At 42.3% G+C, this 23,907-nt stretch overlaps 1 non-coding gene across 1 annotated transcript; it reads right to left on the reverse strand.

The window, feature by feature from the left end:
• Positions 1–3,594: 3,594 nt before the first annotated feature.
• LOC111908116 (small nucleolar RNA R71) lies at positions 3,595–3,701 on the reverse strand. The gene has a single exon (XR_002855765.1). It is a non-coding gene; the product is annotated as a small nucleolar RNA R71 (small nucleolar RNA).
• Between the last annotated feature and the right edge of the window lie 20,206 nt (positions 3,702–23,907).

Raw genomic sequence — 23,907 nt, forward strand, 5'->3', positions numbered from 1 at the left:
AATATGCATGAAAAGGGATTTAAAGGCTCAAAAGACACTTAAAAGAGTAGATCTAGGGCTTTAATGCAAAATGGCTCCATAAAGGTGTTAGATCTACGTCTTTGGGACTAAAACATGGCTAGACCCGAAGGCCAAAGATCCCAATGTGATCTCCCTACTATAAACAAGCTAAGAGATGGTTAAAATGGCCTAAATGTGATTTAATAAAGGAGAATCAATCATAGAAACAGAGGAAATCGGATTAATACCTTAATAAACTCTGCAATGGATACAAGATCTTGGATCTCCTTCTACTCCCTTGGATCTAGCTTCCTTCTTCTCTTAAAAACTTCAAGATTCACATAAGAAATGCTCAAAATGCTCAAGGAATGATTAGGGTTGCTAAACGATGCTCTGAGGGTGAAGAAGACGAGGTTGGGGCTCATAACATGGTTTAAATAGGGTCGCCAACTTAAACGTGCTCGAAATCCCGTCTCTACTCGACGAGTCGGGCTATTGACTCTTCGAGTCCCTCTTAAAACTCGAATAAATAATAATATTAAATAACATACAGAATCGGGGCGTTACAACTCTCCCCCACTTGTCTCAAACTTCATCCTCGAAGTTTGTTGCTGCTGCATCTGGAAATAACTCTGGGTAGTGCTCCCTCATCTCCTTCTCTACATCCTACGTCAACTCAGACCCCTTCCGGAGGTGCCACTGCACCTTTACCAACTGAACCACCTTGTTCCTCAAGGTTTTCGTCTTTCGATCCAAGATCGCAACCGGTCTCTCAATATAATTCAGGCTGCTATTAACCTGAATATATTCTATGGGTACAACTGCTGACTCATCTACCAAACACTTTCTCAGCTGAGAAACATGGAAATTGTTGTGGATCTGTCCAAGCTCTGCCGGAAGATCCAACCGATAAGCAACACGGCCCACCCGGGCCAAAACCCTAAAAGGACCGATGAACCAGTGGCCCAGCTTGCCCCTCTTTCGGAATCTGATGACACCCTTCCAGGGTGATACCTTCAGGAGGACCATATCGCCCACCTGAAACTCCAAGTCTGAACGCCTCCTGTCGGCGTAACTCTTCTGCCGACTCTGCGCAGTTTGCAGTCTACTACGAACCTTCTGGATCAACTCTGTCATCTTAAGCACCACCTCGGTGCTCCCAATGATGCGCTGACCGACCTCGCCCCAACAAATCGGCGTCCTGCACTTCCTCCAATAAATCATCTCGAAGGGAGGGCGGTTAATACTCGCATGATAACTGTTATTATACGAAAATTCCGCTAGCGGGAGATACGTATCCCAACTACCATTGAAATCTAGGACACATGCCCGGAGCATGTCCATGATATTGCCATATTTATACCTATTTTTAGGCAATATTTAAGTACATTTTTATATATATTTTGGCTATTTATATAGAATAATTGTACTTATAAGCTTAAATGTTATTTGCAGCCAAAAAAAGAAGACATTTTGAAGAAAAGGGACTAAAAGCGTTAAAGAAAGAAACTTTGGGAATTAAAAGAGTAAAAGTGAAGAAAATCTGGAAAAAACTATTCACGACGTGAGACTTAACGGATTCACGACGTGAATCCTTGGTTCTAGAGGATATGTACGCGGGTGAAGGAATCCTTGACGGGCACGGTTATCTACAAGTCACGACATGAATTTCGTATTATTCACGACGTGAATTTGTGGATATCAGCAACTATATAAATCCTTGACCATTACGAATAAAAGAGACTTTTTGCTAGAGAGAGGAGTTCCAGAAGACGATTTTAAGGAGAGAAAAGTTCTGGGAAGAAGCTTTCAACATAAAAAAGAGTGAAGGTCCATAATTTAGTTTATTTTAGTTAATTAAGAACATGTTTCCAATCAATTCAACTTGTGTTATTTTGTTAGTTGCTATGATGAGCAGCTAAATCTAGCCACTCTTGTTTAGCTAGATGAAGCTTCCAACTTATGAATAGCTCAATTTTTATGGATTTATTTAGTTGATAAAATTTCTTGTGTTCGATTTGTATTACCTAGCATGCTTATGTTTGTTTCTCTAATTGCTTGATTGCATGTTCTGTGTAGCTTAGTGACCATTAATTGCATGAACTTGTTTACCTAATGATTTAGTGAACATTGAATTGTTAGAGATAGGATTGACCAATCTTAGTTAATAATTAGAGTAAATAAGCTTAGCTGTGCTAGAGAACGTGTTTTGTGACTATAATTGCGTTTATATAACAAATCTTACATAGCATATTTACATTCATAATTAGTTATGTGTTTAATTGTGTTTTGACATGAATTAGTTAATTATTGGTAAAGTTAGAACTAAATTACTAATGTAACTAAAACTAACTAGATTATCCATAAACATTAGCTAGCCATAAGAAAGAAGTGGATTCAAACTAGACAAGAGTGTGTTTTTACTTATTGAATTTGATTTAAGTTTATCTGATCTTGTAAAATCGGATAAAACCCCTTTTAAACTTATTAGTAATTAGGTTAATTTAATAGTAAATAGATTAATTAGTAACACCGTTTCCTATGATCGACACCCGACTTACCTAAGTTATATTGTAATCTGACTAGGTACACTGCCTATAAGTGCATAGTTAGTCTAAGTTTGTTAGGTTATAAATATTAAAATTAGTGGGTACTTTTGTGCACATCAAGTTTTTTGGCGCCGTTGCTGGGGAACGGCTTAGATTATTGTTTTCTTTAGTTACATTAGATTAATCGATCCTTTTTGTGGAATAAAATCTGCAAAAAGTTAATTAGTTAATTATTTATTGTTTAGCCTAGCTGGTTATTTATTTATGTTTCTGTCACAGGGTTCACGGCGTGAGTTTTATAAACTCACGACGTGAAAGCTGCTATTTTTAGTTTTTAGTATTTTCTTATTTTAGTTCAGTTTTACGTTTTTAGTTTAGCAAGTTGCAGGAGTTCATGACCAGAGGCTCTAACACACCTTTGGTGCCACCACTTGAAGACCCCGAGTCAGCAATTCACAAGAAGAAAACGCCCTTACAAGAATTAAAGTCAGCTTTTTCAAGGAAGTCGGGAAAGAAGATAGGAGATTCAAGTTCATCCGCGAGGCACAAGAGCAATTTTGAGCACTTGGATCAAACAACCGTCCAAACCGAGTCCGAATACGATACCGAGCCGGAATTTGAAGAACACACAAGCGAACCCGAGAACGAGTCAAGGAACGAGATGGCATAAATTGAAGAGATGTCCATGGGAGCTTACAAGAAGCGGATCCAAGAAGATATGGGTCCCGGTATAGTCCAACCCGCTATACCTGCCACTGCCACATTCGAATTGAAGGGGCACATATTGACTGCACTGAAGGATGTCCCATTTTTTGGGAAAGATCATGAGGATGCTTTTAAGCATCTAGATGAAGTCAACGACATTGCGGATTACTTCAATGTCCCAAATGTCAACAGAAACATAGTCTTGCTTAGGATGCTTCCTATCACTTTCAAAGGTGCTGCTAAGGAGTGGTTAAAATCACTCCCACCCGGTACAATTACCACTTGGGCTCAGATGCGTGAGCAATTCCTGGACCAGTTTTGCCCGCCATCCAAAATAGCCAAACTCAAGAAGGCAATAGCCAACTTTGAGCAACAACCGGGGGAGTCTTTATACGAAGCATGGGAGCGGTACAAGGGTTTACTCAGAAATTGCCCCCAACATGATCTAAATGTGCAACAAGAGATGTCGATTTTCTATGATGGGGTCAACGTTTTGACAAGACAACTCCTTGACTCTCAAGGATCCTTGACAAAGAAAAATCCAAGGGAGGTCAAGGAACTGATTTAAGAATTCGTGAAACACTCTCGCGAATACCACAACCCTAGGCAAGATGGAATCAAAGGCGGTGGAGGGGCCCAAACTGAAGAAATAGCAGCTGTGAGGCCATGCTGAATAATTTGGATCGAAGAATTACACAAATGGACCAGTCCATACATGCCATAAGAGTGGGCTGCGAGAGATGTAGTGGTCCACACTTGACAAAGGACTGCAATTTAGATGAGTTTGGGAACAGAAAAGCTCAAGTGTGCTACTCGAGTGGGGATAAGTTTGATGAGGACTGGAGTAAACCGAAGAAGGAAAGGCTGCCATATGAAGAATATAAGAAGCAAAAAGAAGAGAAGTATAGACAGACAGGTCGAGGCTTTTATCAAAAGGAGCAGCCCCCAACCGAGAAGAAACCCGATCTAGAGACTATGTTGATGAAGTTTATGGAAGCTTCGGAAAAGAAGCATGATGCCATTGATTCTGCTATTACGGAACAACAAACTTTAATGAAGAATCAGCAAGCCTCCATCCATAACCTTGAAGTTCAAGTTGGTCAACTAGCCACTCTAGTTCATGAGAGGTTATCCCCGAAAAATACCGAAATGAAGACCCAATCACATGTAATGGCCATAGACACTGAAGAAGAAGCCATCTCTGAGTTCCTGGAGGCATTGGAAGAAGAACCACAGCAGCCCGATCCAAAGCTGAAGAAGACCAAGCTCGAAAATCATGAAGCTACTGGAGTCCAGAACTCACGCCGTGAACTATTTCAGTTCATGACGTGGGCCCGTCATGAACAAAAAACATCTGTAATTGGTTCGGTTTATCAGCCGCCTTTGCCTTTTCCTTCCCAAGCTACCCTTAGTCCACTGGAAAGAGAGCATATAGAGTTTATCAATCATGTGAAAGGTATTCCGATCAATACTCCCTTTGTCGAGTCTTTACCCAAAATTCCCGAGTATCAAGAATTACTACAAGCATTGATAGACAGTCGTAACCAGTTGAAAAAGCGTTCCAAGGTGATTCTAAGTGAGCAAAGCTCAAAAGCTGTGCTGGGGGAGATACCAGAGAAGATGGGGGATCCTGGACGCCTCACTCTTCCAAGTGAATTTGGCAACAAAATGAAGGTTAATGTTTTAGCAGATTCTGGGGCTAGTATTAACTTAATGCCTTTCTCATTTTATCAGAAGCTGCAAATTCAGAAGATGAAGGCTACAAGAATGACAATTCACATGGCGAACCGTTCTGTGACACAACCCCAGGGCATCGTGGAGGATAGTTTGGTGAAAATTGGAAAATTTGTTTTTCCAATAGATTTTGTAGTGTTAGATATGAAGGAAGACCCCGATGTTCCAATTATCCTTGGTCGGCCATTGTTGAACACTGCTGGAGCTCTAGTTGATATTCGTGAATCTAAGCTAACTTTGAGGGTCGGAGATGAAAAAGAAGTTTTTGGAATGCAAGATGACTTCCAAGAGGATCATGTTCAAGAAGAGGTGTTCACAATTAATGAAGACAATGAACTGGAAGAACTAGAAAAGCTTATGGAGGAAGAGATAAAGACAGTTCATCAAGTCAAAAGAACTAAACCAAGAGCATCTGATCCATTTTTGGTTAAAGCCATAGCTTACAAGAGTCTACCTTCTTGGGTTAGAAAGGATGAGGAGATGAAAAGTGATGAAGAGGAGATCACTTCAAAAGTGACAAAGCCGGTGGTGAAAGAGGAGGAGGATGCTATGAAGTGCAAGGAAGAAACTAAAGGGACCAAACGCAAGCTTGAAGAAGAGGTGAAAGTTAAAAAAGAGAATTCGAAGAAGGCATACAGAAGGCGAGTTCAAGCTTACAAGAGGCGATTCAAGGAACAAAAGATCCTAGTGGTGGATTCTTCCGATGACTCGACGTAGGAGGCACGGAGTCCAACTCAAGACTCCAAGAAAAAGAAGCGCTTCTCGGGAGGCAACCCGAGTTTGGTTTGCAATTTTTTTTCTTTTTTTTTTTGCATTTTAGTTTTAAAAACTTAGATCATTTCATCCAACTCTATTAGAACATAATTAAGCACTGAATGTAGGGACCTTAAAATGGAAGTAGTAATAATTAAGAACTTAGTTTATAATCAATTTTTTTTCTTCCAGACTTGATTCACGACGTGAATCTTTAGCAAATTCACGCCACGAATTGTGAATAAACCGGACACATAATCCATGATATGAATTAGCCCATTAGACTAGCAAGCCCAAGATCAGTCCGTGAGTACATGGCCAAACTTAAGCCTAGACACTATTCACGACGTGAATCCTTAAGAATTCACGACGTTAATTTTTAAAAGAACGGGACCACAGAATAAATCCCTTGAGACCAGTAAACCCTTCATTTGTTTATTCTTCACGAAGTGAAAGCAAAAATTGGTCCCCCCCCCCTTGGTCCCCATTGCTGTGATTTAGCCGACAAATCCACACGTGTTCTTTGTGCTTACATACGACTTCAATCAAAGGTAACAATTTCTAATTATTTATCTTTAATAGTTGAAATTAGGGCTAGGGTTTGTTTTTATGTTAAATTGTATGAAATAGCTCTAAGATTCGTAAATTACCCTTGGAATGTAGTTGATAAATGGTTGAAAATGCTATAGGAGTAAACCCCAAGCACTATCATGGACGATTCATATAGAATCTTGAATGAATGTTCGAACCTGTTGCGAATTCACGACGTGAATCTTACAGGATTCACGACGTGAATTCTGGGGCTGAACAGAATTCATTTTCCTTTATGTCTAATTTGTGGATTATCGTTTTGGCTGTGGTTTTTCTTTGTTTTTGCAGGAATGGCTCCAAGAAGAGAGGTTCCAGCAGGGGTTGCGGGTTTGCACCCGTTTTACAATTTTCCTGCGACAATGCCCCGCGATGTTTTGACCTGTTGGAACAACAGAGTGGGATGGCTTTACAACAGAGAAATTGCAGTGGCTCCAACAGTCAGTTGGACAAGATTGAGGGAAGTAGGGCTCGTAGACCGGTTGGGCCCATTTTTGACAAAATTATTTATTGCAGATGGATATTCGTTTACCTGTTCTGGTTGGCATAATCTGTTCCGGGTACAAAAGCGGGTCTACAAGGAGTTTTGTGTTGAGTTTTTCTCAACAGTGACATTTCAGGAAACTGTTCAAGATCCACATTGGCCACAGGCATTGGTATTTCGTTTGGGTGGTGAGTACCGGGAGTGCAGCCTGGTTGAGTTTTCTTGGAGAGTCGGACTATATGATCGACAGGAGGCTATGATTCCCGAGTTTGGCATGTTTTTGAGTGGGGCGGCTAGAGGATATGTGGAGGGTGTCACGGGGTATTCTTTCTGGCATAGTATTGCATCCGGAATGTTTAATTCCAGAGTGTCTCCCGAGAGCAGTATTCGGTCCCCGATCCATCGCTTACTTCACCGGTTCATCACATTTTCTGTCAACCATAAGAGGCATGGAGATAAAGTGACTAAGCAGAACTTATTTTTCTTATGGTGCATCTTACAGCCTGGTGTCTGTTGCAACATTCCGTATTTCTTAGCCCGTTTTCTAGCTGGATCTGCCGCAAGTTCGCACCCTGGGAGCCCCATTTGTGGAGGGCACTTTATTACCCGATTAGCCTGCTCGTATCATTTGCTTGTTCCTGCTATTACTAGATCCATGACATGTGTGGACGAGCATGAGTTTAGCATGGGGTATTTGGAAACTATGCGGGTGGTAAAAAATTTTGGGTCGCATTGGGGCATAGTACTTTTAGATGGTGAGGGTGATGATGAAGGTGATCAGTCGGCCGACCAACATGCGCCAGAGCCGAGACCGAGGTGCAGGAATGTGAGAGGAAGGGGAGACCGTGGGCAGCCAATGCACCCACCTGCATCCATGATGGGAGCGCCTTTTGGGAGTGATATTGCTGGTTATTTTGACCAGTTATCATTAAGTGTCAATTGGATCGGTGGAACAGTGGAGAACGTTGTCCGACATCTTGGGGTGGAGCAGCCGCCTCATTTAGGGTATCATTACCCAATTTGCCCCCAATGGTCGGAGTATGGTGGACACGGAGGTGAAGGAGCTGGAACCAGTGGAGCACATGAGGATGAGGAGGATGATTGATCGTTATTTATTTTGTTTGATTTGTTTTTAGTTTGTTTTTATGGGATTGTAAGAACTACTTTGAATATTATGTTACTTTTATTCTTCGTTGTTGTTTGTTTCTCAGAAATTGCTAGGAGCACCTAGAGAGGATAGCGATTTATGAGTGCTTACGTCTTTTGCCGGAAGTGTTTAACGCCGAGAGTCGAGACCCATATTTTCAAAATAAGTGTGGGGTGAGTCAAGAGAGTGGAGAGTCAGCGAAAGAGTCATAAACTGATGAATTTAGAAGAGTCTTAATACATTAAGACATTAGAAGAAGAATTGGCAATGTTTTTCTGACTACCCGGTTTTCACGACGTGAACTTTTATTATTCACGTCGTGAGTCAGTTATCAGGAGGTTCTCAGAATACGCGTAGTTACGATTTCACGTCGTGAATTGTCTTAAACTCACGTCGTGAATATGAGATTTTTATAAGTTCAAGTCCCTTGACATTTTAGTCTTCTATGGGTTGATGCTATTCTTCTTGTCAATATATTCAAGATTGTTTTGGCTCATTTTTATCGCCATACAATGTGGCGTATGCTTTCCCGCATTAGTCGTTCTACTTTTGGAGATTTACACCACATTTGAAGACAATTGAAGGTTCGATTTCATGTTTTGCCGGTACACTTCTTATTTTGCGAGTTCAAGATCCAAGTCTCTATTTTTGGAGTCCATATTCAAGATGCACGTTTTCCACACTTTTGGAGATGTTCACGCCACTATCCCAGGGGAGTCTGTACCTTTTACTCCATTTTTCTTTAATTTTGATTTATTTTATGCATAAAATAAGGGCATTGTATGAAATAAGTGTGGGGTAGGGGGTAGAAAAAGTAAATTGCTAGATAATGATAAAATTTGATGGTCAAAATTTGGAAATTTTAAAATTTTTTGAAAATTGAGATTTTTAATAATTATATCTAGTAATAATAATGTGAACTATAGTTGCTAGTGTTATGTGGGATGATCCGATGAAAGTTCAAATGTTTAGTTGAGCCAATACATGTTATAGTGCATTTGTGGCCTCCCTTATATTAGTGAAATCATGGAACAAAAACATAACCCCGCTTGGTTTGAGGGATGCAATATGTTTAGAAGCCTAAACCTGAAATGTATCCAGGAAAGATATGTATTAACCAATAAAGGTTGAAGTTAAGCGCCCCTGCTTAAGCATGTAGGTTTTGAGTGAAAAAAAAAGAAACAAGTGAAAAACAAAAGAGGAATTACCAAAAAGTTGAAGAATTTTAGAGCAATCAAAGTGTGAATTTGAAGATTAAAAATTCCAAAAGTTCGTAAATTGAAGATTCCATAAATCATGAAGAAGTGAATTCAAAGAAATTGAAGGTCAAATATAGAAGAACAGAAGAATTCAAGAGCTCCAAGTTGTGGTATCTTCTAAAAGTTGTAATTCTCTAGTTATGTACGCTTGGGTAGCTTTACAAAAATACCTTGAGGTTAAATAAGATTTCTGGGGATGGATTCGGAGGGTTGCATAAAATGAGCATTGTTCGAAAGAAGTGGGTGAGTGTTTATGAAGATTGTGAGTATTTAAAGTATGGGGGTACTTTAGGAAAATTTTAGACACAAATGCATGCGTTGAGGTCTTGGCATAATGGTTGGGCTGAAGTCGGATTGCTCAATGTGATGATAATAATTAAGGGTTAAGTTTAAATTTGCTTGAGGGCAAGCAAAGCCTAAGTGTGGGGTATTTTGATATTTCCATATTTATACCTATTTTTAGGCAATATTTAAGTACATTTTTATATATATTTTGGCTATTTATATAGAATAATGGTACTTATAAGCTTAAATGTTATTTGTAGCCAAAAAAAGAAGACATTTTGAAGAAAAGGGACTAAAAGCGTTAAATAAAGAAACTTTGGGAATTAAAAGAGTAAAAGTGAAGAAAATCTGGAAAAAAACTATTCACGACGTGAGACTTAAAGGATTCACGACGTGAATCGTTGGTTCTAGAGGATATGTACGCGGGTGAAGGAATCCTTGACGGGCACGGTTATCTACAACTCACGACATGAATTTCGTATTATTCACGACGTGAATTTGTGGATATCAGCAACTATATAAATCCTTGACCATTATGAATAAAAGAGACTTTTTGCTAGAGAGAGGAGTTCTAGAAGACGATTTTAAGGAGAGAAAAGTTTTGGGAAGAAGCTTTCAACATAAAAAAGAGTGAAGGTCCATAATTTAGTTTATTTTAGTTAATTAAGAACATGTTTCCAATCAATTCAACTTGTGTTATTTTGTTAGTTGCTATGATGAGCAGCTAAATCAAGCTACTCTTGTTTAGCTAGATGAAGCTACCAACTTATGAATAGCTCAATTTTTATGGATTTATTTAGTTGATAAAATTGCTTGTGTTCGATTTGTATTACCTAGCATGCTTATGTTTGTTTCTCTAATTGCTTGATTGCATGTTTTGTGTAGCTTAGTGACCATTAACTGCATGAACTTGTTTACCTAATGATTTAGTGAACATTGAATTGTTAGAGATAGGATTGACCAATCTTAGTTAATAATTAGAGTAAATAAGCTTAGCTGTGCTAGAGAACGTGTTTTGTGACTATAATTGCGTTTATATAACAAATCTTACATAGCATATTTACATTCATAATTAGTTATGTGTTTAATTGTGTGTGAACATACATGGTTTGACATGAATTAGTTAATTATTGGTAAAGTTAGAACTAAATTACTAATGTAACTAAAACTAACTAGATTATCCATAAACATTAGCTAGCCATAAGAAAGAAGTGCATTCAAACTAGACAAGAGTGTGTTTTTACTTATTGAATTTGATTTAAGTTCACCTGATCTTGTAAAATCGGATAAAACCCCTTTTAAACTTATTAGTAATTAGGTTAATTTAATAGTAAATAGATTAATTAGTAACACCGTTCCCTGTGATCGACACCCGACTTACCTAAGCTATACTGTAATCTGACTAGGTACACTGCCTATAAGTGCATAGTTAGTCTAAGTTTGTTAGGTTATAAATATTAAAATTAGTGGGTACTTTTAAATTAGTGGGTACTTTTGTGCACATCAGTCCTCAAGAGTCTAAATCGTCCTTTCGCTCTGCCCGTCCGTTTGAGGGTGGAAAGCGGTGCTGAAATGGAGACGAGTACCCATCTCGTCGTGAAACTGCTTCCAGAATCTGGAAGTAAAACGGAAATCTCTGTCTGACACCATTGATACAAGCACTCCATGTCGTGCCATAATCTCTCGCATATATATATATATATATATATATATATATATATATATATATATATATATATATATATATATATATATATATATATATATATATATATATATATATATATATATCGGCTAGCTTCTCAACCGATATGCTCTCCTGGATCGGTATAATATGAGCAATTTTCGTTAACCGATCCACTATAACCCAAATAGAATCCACTCCACGTGCGGTCCTGGGAAGCTTAGTGATAAAATCCATAGTGATATCCTCCCATTTCCACACTAGGATGTCCAACGGCTGCATCTTGCCGTGAGGCCTCTGGTGCTCCGCCTTAACCTTCCTGCAGGTCAGGCACCTCTCCACATACCAGGCGACATCCCGCTTCTTGCAGGGACAACAATAGTCGGGTCGAAGATCCCTATACATCTTCCTTGCCCCTGGATGGATGGAAAATCGAGACTTATGAGCCTCGTCCATCAACACTTGTCGTACTCTGCCCCAGTACGGTACCCATACTCTCCCATGAAGGGTCAACAATCCTCGGCTGTCATAGTCAAAAGAAGCTACTCGGCCCACAATCCTCTCATACTTCTGTCTCTCCTCCTTGAGGCCCTTGACCTAAGCCTCTCTAATCTGCTCTAATAAAGGGGTAATCACTGTCATCCTCAGACATATGTCCCTGATCGGGGCTGCCGCCGCCTTGTGGCTCAGGGCGTCGGCCACCACATTGGCCTTCCCCGGATGATAAAGGATCTCATAATCGTAATCCTTCAACACATCCAACCATCGCATCTGTCTCATGTTCAGATTCGGCTGATCCATGAGGTACATCAGACTCTTGTGATCCGTGTAAATGGTACAACGGACCCCATAGAGGTAATGTCTCCAAATCTTGCGGGCAAACACCACTGCTCCCTGCTTTAAATCATGTGTAGGATAGTTCGCCTCGTGAGGCTTCAACTGTCTCGAGGCATAAGCTATCACACGGCCTCGCTGCATCAACACTGCTCCCACACCTGTAATCGATGCATCACAATAGACTACAAAATCCTCTACTCCCTCTGGCAGGGAAAGGATCGGTGCCTCGCACAATCTCTGCCTGAGGGTCTCAAATGTTGCCTGCTGCTCAGGCCCCCAGCGAAACACCACCGACTTCTTAGTCAGTCGGGTGAGTGGTACTGCTATCTTGGAGAAATCCTAAATGAACCTCCTATAGTACCCTGCCAATCCTAGGAAGCTCCGAATCTCAGATGGAGACCTCGGGACCTCCCACTACATCACGACCTATATCTTGGCCGGATCTAACAAAATACCCTTCTGGTTGACGAGGTGTCCAAGGAACTACACCTCGCGCAACCAAAACTCGCACTTAGAGAACTTTTCGAAAAGTCTCTCCCTATCTCAAAATTTCCAGCACCTCTCTCAGGTGCTCCTCGTGCTGCTCCTGAGTCTTGGAATAAACCAAGATGTCATCAATAAATATTATCACCGACCGATCTAACAACGGCCTACAAACACGGTTCATGAGATCCATGAATGCGGCTGGAGCATTGATGAGCCCAAACGACATCACCACGAACACATAATGACCATACCGAGTCCTGAAAGCAGTCTTCTGCACATCCTCCTCTCTGACTCACAGCTGATGATACCCGGAGCGTAGATCGATCTTGAAAAATCAAGACACTCCCTAGAGCTGATCAAACAAATCATCTATCCTCGGGAGTGGGTAACGGTTCTTCACCATCACCTTATTCAACTCCCAGTAGTCTATGCATATACGGTGCGACCCATCCTTCTTCACGAACAAAATCGGTGCTCCCCAGGGCGAACTGCTCGACTTGATAAAACCCTTGTCTAGCAGCTCTTGCAGCTGCGTAGACAACTCCTGCATCTCTGGGGGAGCCAACCGATACGGTGCCTTGGCTGTCAAAGCCGCACCAGGGATCAGGTCAATCCCGAACTCGACCTGTCTCTCGAGAGGTATCCCAGGCAAATCCTCTGGAAATACATCCGGGTAATCTCGAACTACTGGTACATCATCAACTGTCGCCTTGACCTTCTCCCGGGCATCTAAAACATAGGCAATATAACTGACGCAACCCTGCTGGAAATAGCACGTCGCTCTCGCTATTGAACACGAAACTGGTCCGCGTTGCAGCCTCTCGCCCTGAATCACTAACTCTTCCCCACTGGGAGTGCAAACCCTCACTTACTGTAGCTCACAATCTATCACCGCCCCATTGGGGCTCATCCAATCCATGCCTACTATGACCTTATTCCCTCGCAGGGGAATAGGGACCAAGTCCACCGGAAACTGCTCATCGAATAACTGTAGGGAACATCCTCTGTGCACTCCCGCGACCCTAACGGTCCTGTCAGCTGCTATCTCGACCTCAAGTGGACAATCTAGCTCCCCTGGAGCTCTACTAAACCTCTTGCTAAGCGCAAGAGAGACGAATGATCAGGTAGCCCCCGAATCAAACAATAATGTAGCTGAAATGCCATTCACTGAGAACGACCTTATACAAAACATATAATCATAAGAAACAATCAATAATAAAAGCAGAGATAAGGGAAAATACATACTTATCACCACGTCTGGAGTCGCTCGTGCCTCATCTGCTGTCAGCTGAAAAGCCCTACTCTTCGCCACCGGTGTCTCAGCTCGGCCCTGACGGCCGTCTGTAATCCTCAAAGTAGCACGGGCAGGAGCTAACACCTTCCCCGCAGCAGCTAAACTCGGACAGTGGGAATTTTTATGTCCCCTCTGATTGCACTGGAAGCAAATCAGATATGATGTCGCAATGGCGATAGTAGTGGCTGTAAGATCTCTACTCATATTCCCAGTCCGGCCGCACTTGTAGCAGCTGGCACTCCCTGCCTTGCACGCCCCATCTAATCTCCCACACTTGCCACACCGACCGTGGCTCTGCTGACTTTTGGATTTGTGATCTGAAACCTTGGGCTTTTTTCCAGAACCCCCTGTACCTAGAGCCGCCTCCGGCTTCCTCTTCTTCTCCATCTCAAGGTCAATCTCTCTCTCTCTCTCTCTCTCTCTCTCTCTCTCTCTCTCTCGAGCCCTGGCAATCATGTCATCCAGCGTTTTACAGCTGGACCGGCTCACAAACTGGCGGATATCGCTCCGCAGCATCTCATGATAACGGGCCTTCTTCATTTCCTCATCTGCTGCGTACTGAGGAACGAGAAGTGCCCTCTCCCTGAACTTGGCGGTAATCTCTGCCATTGTCTCTGTAGTCTGGGTGAGGTCCTGAAACTCCCTCGCTAACTGCTGCACCTCGATAACCGGTGTGAACTCAGCTCTGAACCTGGTAGTAAAGTTAGCCCAGGTCATGGAATCCAATGCTACGTCATCTCCAATGGCATGTCCGACCTCCTCCCACCAATCTCGTGCCCTGTCCTTCAAAAGACAGGACGTCAATCTAACCTTGTCCCCCTCGGGACACCTGCTTATGCGGAAAGCGTTGGCCACATCCGCCAACCATCTGGTACTCACTATGGGGTCCCGCGCCCCGTGATAATCTGGAGCTCCACATGCCCTGAACTCCTTGAACGTAAGTGTGCGCGACCCCATCATGGCCGCCACCTCGGCACGGAAAGTGCCCAACCTCTCATCCATCAGCTCTAGGATACCCTCCTTGATCAAACCGAAAATCACAGGAGTCTGCTCAAGTATGATGTGAGTAATCTCTAAAGAGAGAAACTCCCTAGTCTGCTCATCTAGAAGCTCGGCTCCCGAGCCTGATCCTGATCCCTCTTCGGCACCTGAACTGCCGCTTGCTGGTCTAGGGCGCAAAACAACCATTCTGAAAAACACATTACGATAAACGTCAGAAACACTGATATATCTCGAGGGATCACTACTACTATAGGACTTCCGGTCTCATCTCAGCCTTCCTCGATTCAAGTTTGAATCCTCTGCTTCCAGTAGTATGGGCCCCTACTACCTTCCACATCTATCCGTACTTTCCTCAAGAACTGCCTCGACTCCACCAAGCCACTACTACTGCTGCTGATCTCTACTATTCTCATCCTAGGCTTGCCCTAGGGAATTCTCTGACTCAACCCAACCCGTCCTCAACTGTTGAAGGCCTCCTTGTAATGCCAATTAGCCATTGCCTGAATACCACCACATGAGACGAGGCTTAGATAATCCTTCGAGTAAAAGACTCGTCCCTACAACGGTTAGACTCAAACAAGAGCTGCGCAGCATGGCCAAATCCAACACTCTGAGATAATTCAACCCTGACCACATGTGATGTGACGTATTCACCTAATTGCTAAATCCCATCACTCAGAGTCCCACAAAGCACGAAGCAAGCAGCATTCGGACTCCGGAAGCTACTCTAGAAATTCTATCCTCATAACGAGAAACTATACCAGCATACAATGCTAAACTCATACTACCAGGCATAACCTAAACAAGCTATCCTACTGCTGTCTACTCAATACTAGCATGCAATTCTCATAAAGCTAGAACACACAAAGTAGGCACATAAGGCATCCTCCCAGATCCTTAGTCCTATACTAGCATGCTGTTCTACTGAAACTGAAACTGATTACATAAACTTGTATGAGTAATTTGGAAGTACTTACTTGAGCTCGGTTGATCGCATGCACCACACCCTTTTCACTTTATCAAAACTCTTTTTCTTTCTAAGTTCTTTTTCAAAAATGTTTTCCTTTTAAAAACCTTTTACCATTTCCTTAGTTTGAGTTCAGATGCACTGAAAGTGTGTATGAATCCCTCAAACCAAGGCTCTGATACCAATTTGTAACATCCCAAAATACAACCCAATTTTTTTTGTTTTAATACTACTGAAATTCATATACTGACAGTTATTTCATAAAAATCATGCATCAATATCTCAACCCAAAAACAAGTATCATGATAAAAACTGTATCAAACTGTATCAAGTCACATCTAAAGAAAAACTGAACAATCCCTAGGAAATAAAAACGGAAGTTGTGGTGTGTGCGATGCCATCATCCCGAGCTCTTCCCTTTGTTTGCGGAAGTACATGAAACCAAAACTGAAACCGTAAGCATGAAGCTTAGTGAGCTCTCCCAAACTAACACATACAATACAAACATATAAACAACTACTGGGCCTTACCCACTGCATCAGACCGAAGTCCGGAAACTGCATCGGACCGGAGTCCGGAACTAACCTGGGCATTGCCCTCTACATCGGACCGAAGTCCGGAACTACTGCATCAGACCGAAGTCCAGAACTGTCTGGGGCCTTGCCCCCTGCATCAGACCGAAGTCCGGAAACTGCATCAGACCAAAGTCCGGAACTAACTGAACATAGCATAGCATAAATATATTAACTAGCATAAACACATATACTGCATACTGCATCGGGTCATAGCCCAGAACACATAACACATAAATCCTATCTGAGCCACGAAGGCATCAGACATACTAACTACTGCATCGGACCGAAGTCCGGAAACTGCTGCTACTAAACGGGATGGCATAATGGCCGTAGACCCATTCCTACTAGAAGGAAACTCACCTCGTAATCTGGCTGCTGAATGAACTGCTCGGGAAACTATCTGTTGCTGCTCCGGTATCTCCCCGGCTACAATTCAATAAGTACACTAAATCAATCACTAATAACTACACTGAGGGTAAAATGACTATTTTTACCCCTTGTCAAAGTCAAACTCTTGGTCAAAGTCAACATACAGTTGACCTGACTCGTCGAGCTGGGCCACCAACTCATCGAGTCCTTGCTCTCACTTTCTCGCTTCTGCTCGCTACTACTCGTCGAGTTTGGCATAGACTCGACGAGTTCCTCTTCGATACTAACACTCAGTCAATCTGCATCCGACTCGCCGAGTTGTATGAACAACTCGTCGAGTTCTCCTTCAACACATGAACACTCTGGCAGTGACTCGTCGAGTTGTATGAACAACTCGTCGAGTCTGTTCTTGAGGTATGAAGATTGCCTTGGAATCGCCGAGTCAGAGCATTAACTCACCGAGTCCCTCTATGAATGAGTCTGATCTCTGAATCACTGAGTCAACCTATAATTCACTGGTTCCACTCGGCATAACACATAAAAGGGGGGAAGAAATCGGGGACTCGCGACTCAACTCGCCGAGTTTGAAGAACAACTCGCCGATTTGGTTGCATGCAACACCACTCCGATGATTCTGCTCAAATCCAATGCATACAACTCATAGATATGGGTTCATAAAGCTTGGTTACCACGTAAAGTTTCTAACTTTACATGTACATATGCATGAAAAGGGATTTAAAGGCTCAAAAGACACTTAAAAGAGTAGATCTAGGGCTTTCATGCAAAATGGCTCCATAAAGGTGTTAGATTTACGTCTTTGGTACTAAAACATGGCTAGACCCGAAGGCCAAACATTCCAATGTGATCTCCCTACTATAAACAAGCTAAGAGATGGATAAAATGGCCTAACTATGATTTAATAAAGGAGAATCAATCATAGAAACAGAGGAAATCTGATTATTACCTCAATAAACTCTGCAATGGATACAAGATCTTGGATCTCCTTCTACTCCCTTAGATCTAGCTTCCTTCTTCTCTTCAAAACTTCAAGATTCTCACAAGAAATGCTCAAATGCTCAAGGAATGATTAGGGTTGCTAAACGATGCTATGAGGGTGAAGAAGATGAGGTTGGGGCTCATAACATGGTTTAAATAGGGTGCAAAATCCGGGGATTTAGGGTTTCATTCAGACTGATGGACTCGCCGAGTCCAGGATATGGACTCGCCGAGTCCAGGATATGGACTCGCCGAGTTGCCAACTTAAACGTGATCGAAATCCCGTCTCTACTCGATGAGTCGGGCTACTGACTCGCCGAGTCCCTCTTGAAACTCGAAGAAATAATAATATTAAATAACATACCAGAATCAGGGCGTTACAGTAGGGCTTCTCGCCAACTTTCCGTGGATATAAAGTTCGTCGGGAACGGATCTAGATTGAAGGAGTTGCAACATGTTGAAGATATTGACATAATGGCTCTTATGGAGAAAAGTTCGCATGGAAGGCCATGCATGCATGTTTGGAACATGCGTGGGTATGCCCAGCGTAAGCTGGGTTACGCCCAGCGTAATGGGGCAACTTGGTCACGGATGTTCAAGGCATACGCCCAGCGTACGCTAAAAGTTATGAAACCCTAATTTCGGATTGAGCGCTATATAAAGGACATAATGGTTTCATCCTTAGCCCCCATATGAGACTCCCCAATCTCAGAAGAAACCCTAGATCGTTCATACCCTTATTTGGTGAGATCTTGACCTTGGAGAACCCATTTTGTGGTTTAAAGCTTAGAAGAGAAAAGAAGAAGGTTGGCAAGGAGAAACCTTGGAAGCTAGAGCTTATAGATCTGGGATAAGTGCCTCATTTCGGACCTCTTCAAGGTAAAAAGTTTTGAGCTTGATGATTACTCTCTTAGATCTCCTTTAGTTCAAGTTATGGACTTTTTGGTCCCAAGATTTGGTCTTTGAGCCCTAAGCACGTTTCTAAGACCAGGGTTGCCTCCCTTGGAGTCATATGAGTCCCAGAAGCAGTAAAGTTCCAACCTTTATGGTCCTATTAAGTCCATGAATGAGATCTAGTCCCCTTTATGGAAGTAGAAGAGTGCTTTGAGAGTTTAGGTTGGTTTGGGCCATATAAAGTCACCAACTCAGTGACTTTAAGGCTTAATACCTGGAATAAGACTTGGATCCGAGTTTGTAGCTTCGGAATCGGGGTATTAAGCACTTATTAGAAAGTTGACTTAATGAGGCTGTACGATGGGCGTACAATGAGGTACGCACGGCGTACATGCCATCAGCCAATACGCTCAGCGTACCTAGGTGTACACCCCGCATACGTTGTCAGATTTGGGCCTTGAGATTTTGGGCCTCGGTGTGGGATGTGTTTTGGACTATAGGTCTTTTGGCCTTAGTGGGCCATCAGGAGTGAGTGTTTTTGGGCCAATTATATGTATGAGTAGGAAGACCCGGGGGTTAGCCCTAGCCACTGTTTGCTAGTAAGATATTCAGGACCAAAGTTCGATGTCGGGCGGGTGTCCAAGGAATGATTTGCATGATAGTTTATACTTGTTGTCTGTGTGATACATGCATGTGCCTCGTAGGGAGGTGAGTGTGGGCGAGGTCCCGTATCTCACCAATTGCAGAGTGTGGACGATGTTCCACATCTTATTAGCAGCAGAGCAGGGGCGAGGTCTAAGGTAAGAAGGGAGTGAGTGTGGGTTGGGCCTGTATCTTACTATCAGTAGGAGCGTGGATGTCGTTCCAGGACTCGTCATTAACAGGACAAGGGCGAGGCCCAAGATAGGCGAGGCCTTAGAATAGGAAACTAGTAGTATATGTCCAGTTTATATGTTATGATATTATTGTATGTTAGTATATGTTAGCGGGTGGGGCCCAGAGACAGGCGAGGCCTAAGAGAAACAGATATGTACACCAAGCGGGGCCTAGGGCAGGCCGGGCCTATTGTAGTGGGAGAGGCCCGAAGTAGTGGGCGAGGCCCGGTATTTGCAGTATGCAGTATGTTTGTGGTATGTGGTAGGTTGGGGAACTCACTACGCTTCGTGCTTACGGTTTTCAGTTTTGGTTTCAGGTACTTCCGGTAGCGGAGGGAAGAGCTCGGGGTGATCGCATGGCACACACCATTGATTAGTCAGCCTAGGATGTTTTACTCTGATAATGGAAATATGTTTTGGAAATTAATACTTTGAATTATGTTATGATTTATGATCTGGTTTATATGAATATGTTTTCAGTAAATGTTTAAAGAAAATTTTTAGTTGTGATTTTTGGGACGTTACAATCTCTATGGGTTCTTCCATGAAGTTGAGGCTCTCGTTGATCTTGATCTCGTCGAGTGGGATTACAAGAGTCTCGTCGAACATACACTTTTTCAAGTTCGAGACATGGAGGGTAAAACGTACGTTACCGAGTTTGCAAGTCGGTTGAATTTGTAAGTTACAGGGCCGATTCTGGCAAGAATATCGGAGGTCCTAACTATCTTGGATTTAGCTTTCCACGCTTTCCAAAGCGTATCAAGCCCTCCCAGGGTGAGACTTCCAAAAGAATTTGGTCTCTCACTTGGAATTCCCAAGGTTTCTTACTCTTGCTTCTCTTTTCTGACAAGGGCCACTCCCTTCTGGGTCAAAGTCGTAATAGGTTCCGTAATTCGCGAGGAGTTCTAAATGAACTACGACAGTAGGTCAGCGAGACCTAGAATTTGGCGAAATCCCATCAGCGTCTTTGGTGCTGACAAATTCTCAACAGTTTTGATTATTGGAAGGGTCCTCAAGAATTCCCACATCACTAATTGTGTGTCTTAGGAATTCGACTCTTCAATTCCAAAAATCGTATTTAGAGAACTTTGAGTAGTGCTTCTTTGATCGTAATGTTTCCATGGTTTGTTGTAGATGCTCTTTATGATTTCCTTCTTACTACGAGAGTAGATAAGTAAGTCATTTACAAGGACAATGACGAACTGATCCAAGTAAGAATGACGTACCCTATTCATTAAGTTCATGAATACTACGGGCGCATTGGTCTTATCCGAGGGGTATCACTACGGACTCGTAGCGTCCGTATCGAGTTTGGAAGATTGTCCTCAGGACATCCTTCTCTAATACTCACAACTGGTGATATTTAGATCTCAAGTCCATTTCTAAAAGGTACATTTTTCCTTGCGGTTGGTCGACCAATTCATCTATGCCAGGCAGAGGGTAATGATTTCTAATGGAAATCTTGTCGAGGTCTCCGTTAGTCGATGCTCCTACGAAACAATCCATCTATCTTCCTGAAGAATAAGACTGGAGTTCTCCAGGTTGAGGAGCTTGGTCTTCTAATTCTATTGTTGAGTAGTCGTTAAGTTGTTCGGACGGTTCTTGTATCTCTGTGGGTGTCAGACTGAAGGGCGATCTGGTTATAGGAGGTAGTATTGGGTCCTAAGTTCATTCACATATCAATGCGATTACTCGTAGTCTTGGGCAGTCTCCGTCCTGAAGTTCATATTAGAATTCATACATGGTTCATCAATCATAGTCTCATGTATACGATTCGTATATAATTAAGATTGAAAAGGTAGTCGAATAAATGATTCTTCCTTAAGCGCACATCCCAACGAGGAAAAGAAGTTAAAGTGGAATCATCAATTCTAAACATGTAGAACCTTGATTATTACCACCCTTGTGTATACATTCTTCAGCGATAGATCAACTGTAAGGGTCCTTGTGTTGAACTTGACGTACTGTACGAGGGGTACTCCAGGGAGGTTTGTTGAGGTTTCTTCAGAAAGGTTATGAAACATAAGGTACTCTATGCATGAGTACCTCAGAGTTCTGGAATGACGGCTTCGCTAGAAAGGCGATTTCGGAGAAAGAAATTTACGCATGAAACTGGTATTGTGCGGATCGAATTGACTCAAGTTATATGATAATACTGGAATCACTTGGAAATAAAGGCATTAGATTTGATCATTAAGGTGTTATAGACAAAACACAACAGTGCAACTTTTAATAGAGTTACAGTACTTTAGACTAACTACAAGACTATTGCTGCGAACAAGGTATACTACAAAAGGCAAGTATACGCAGCACGAGGGTCCCCTTACTGACGGGATCTCGCAAAAGATAAGACTCTAGTTGCACTAGTTTTAAACATTTTATGATTATGTTACAACGAAACGCCTTAATTACTTTAACCTGGGTCCGGAGTAGTTTCTCCTGTGGCAGTGATCCTTAGTATCTTCCCGTCTGTGCCGGAGTTCTTTGTTATTGGACAATCCTTCTTGAGGTGTCCAATCTCACCGCATTGGTGACATATCTGGCTTGTACTAGCATTGTTGGTGGAAGTGAGGTGTCGAGTCAGAGTTATGTGGACACGGGTGTTTTCCTTGTTCATCCACTTTGAAATTTTCCTTTTATAGGGTCCGGTTTTACCACCACTAACGTGTGCAGGGCTGGTCCCGATGTCAGGGACTTGAGAAATGGGTCGTGTCGGTGCTGAAATGGTAGGAGTTTCCACTTGTTGTTGTTGCATGGCAAGTCTTTGGGATCGCTTGCGCTCCTTTCAGGCTTGGCGATTTCGTTTCTTCTTCTCTGTTTTACGACTTTGCAAGTCCTGACTATTATCCTTTGTTGGCTTCCCGGATCGGTACAATGATCAGAATTGTCAACTCCTTTTCCAGTCTTGTTTGCATTGTCAGAGTTAAGGTATGCAAGGAAAGTTGTCATGGCAGCTGTTACCGCGGCTTGTAATGTAGCGGCATCGATATGAAGGATAGGGGTTTTGTTGCTCGGTTGACGATTTCTGGATGACGACATGATTCTGTTATATGAAAGAAAAGGAGTTCGTGAGCGATTATGGTTGAACCTAGATGTATTTCGATCATTCATGTAAAGAGTAGAAGTATGTTCTCGAGGGTTTGACCTACATTCCTATGATGTAGTCCTAGTACAGAGTAGAAGTATGTTTATAGAATGGTCTCAAGACGTTTGACGTCCAAACCGGGGTATTATTGGTTGGTGGATAACATGATCCAACCTTTGAAAGAGAATCGGGAATGATACCTGAGCTAAATTACTCTAGTCCAATAACTTGACTAGAGTGGGTTTCAGATAGACTCCTATGAAAGTATGATGAAAGTACTTGAACAAAGAGTAACACAGAATTTAGCCGACTGTCAATATCATTGATGTTTAAGATGTAATAAGTTTGGGAAAATTGACTTTGTAGAAGGTCTTACATCATATCCGGAGTAGAAAAGTTTTGGCCGCATCAAGGCCTAACTAAAAGTACTTACAGTACAAGTTAGTTACATAGAAACATGCCACATAGGACATAGACAGGAAAACAATACCTTAAAACAAAGATGAAGGTAAGGCATCTCCTACTGGTGACGGTCACCCCTATGGTGAATCCTTAGTTCAGCTAGTTAACATTCCATATCGAGCAGGTATCTTTCGTATACCCTCTGGCGTACTCGGAGCTCTATGACTTCGGCTTGAGTTTCAGCTACTCCATGCAGCAGGGTCTCATCGTCTCTCTCAGATCTCTCTCGAGCATGTTCAAGGCAATTGGTGTGAATGGTATGCATTCCTGCATTGGCATCAACTTCTGCGATACGATGGAGAACTGTCCTGCCCTGAATCTCGTTTCAAGCAACTCTACGAACCAGGATTGGTAGAACTCAGTCTGCTGAGCTTCCTTTGTTTAGGTTGTAGAAGCTTCGGTCTCCATTAAACGGCATAGGTTGATCTTGCTCCTCACTCCATGTCTCCAAACATTCTACCCAAGGGGGCGTCGGGCCATGAAAAGTCGGACGAGGGTTAGGATTTGGAATGGGACCTACCAGGGGTAGGTTCTTAGCTTCGGGCTCAGAGTTAGCACCGTCCGAAAGGTTTTCGACATGGTGATCATTCAAAGGGATTGGATGATCATCCTCTGGTTCTTCTCCAAACCATCCAACATTGCCTCCATTTGGAAGATGTGACAACCCGAAATTTTCTTTTGGTCAAACCCTAAAAGTTCTTCACTCCAATTTATAAGTCAATTTCATTATTATTCATTTTTAGCAAATTTAAAGTTCGTTTGATTATTTTAATAATTATTTTTTAAACGAATGGGTGAAAGGAAGTGCCGTCTCGGGTCTTGAAATTTCAAAGCCGCAAATACCACGTAGCTTAGAAGTTCACGGCCAAACTTCTAT

The sequence above is a fragment of the Lactuca sativa genome, chromosome 5 (genome assembly GCF_002870075.4).
Source record: "Lactuca sativa cultivar Salinas chromosome 5, Lsat_Salinas_v11, whole genome shotgun sequence".
NCBI classification, from domain to species: domain Eukaryota; kingdom Viridiplantae; phylum Streptophyta; class Magnoliopsida; order Asterales; family Asteraceae; genus Lactuca; species Lactuca sativa.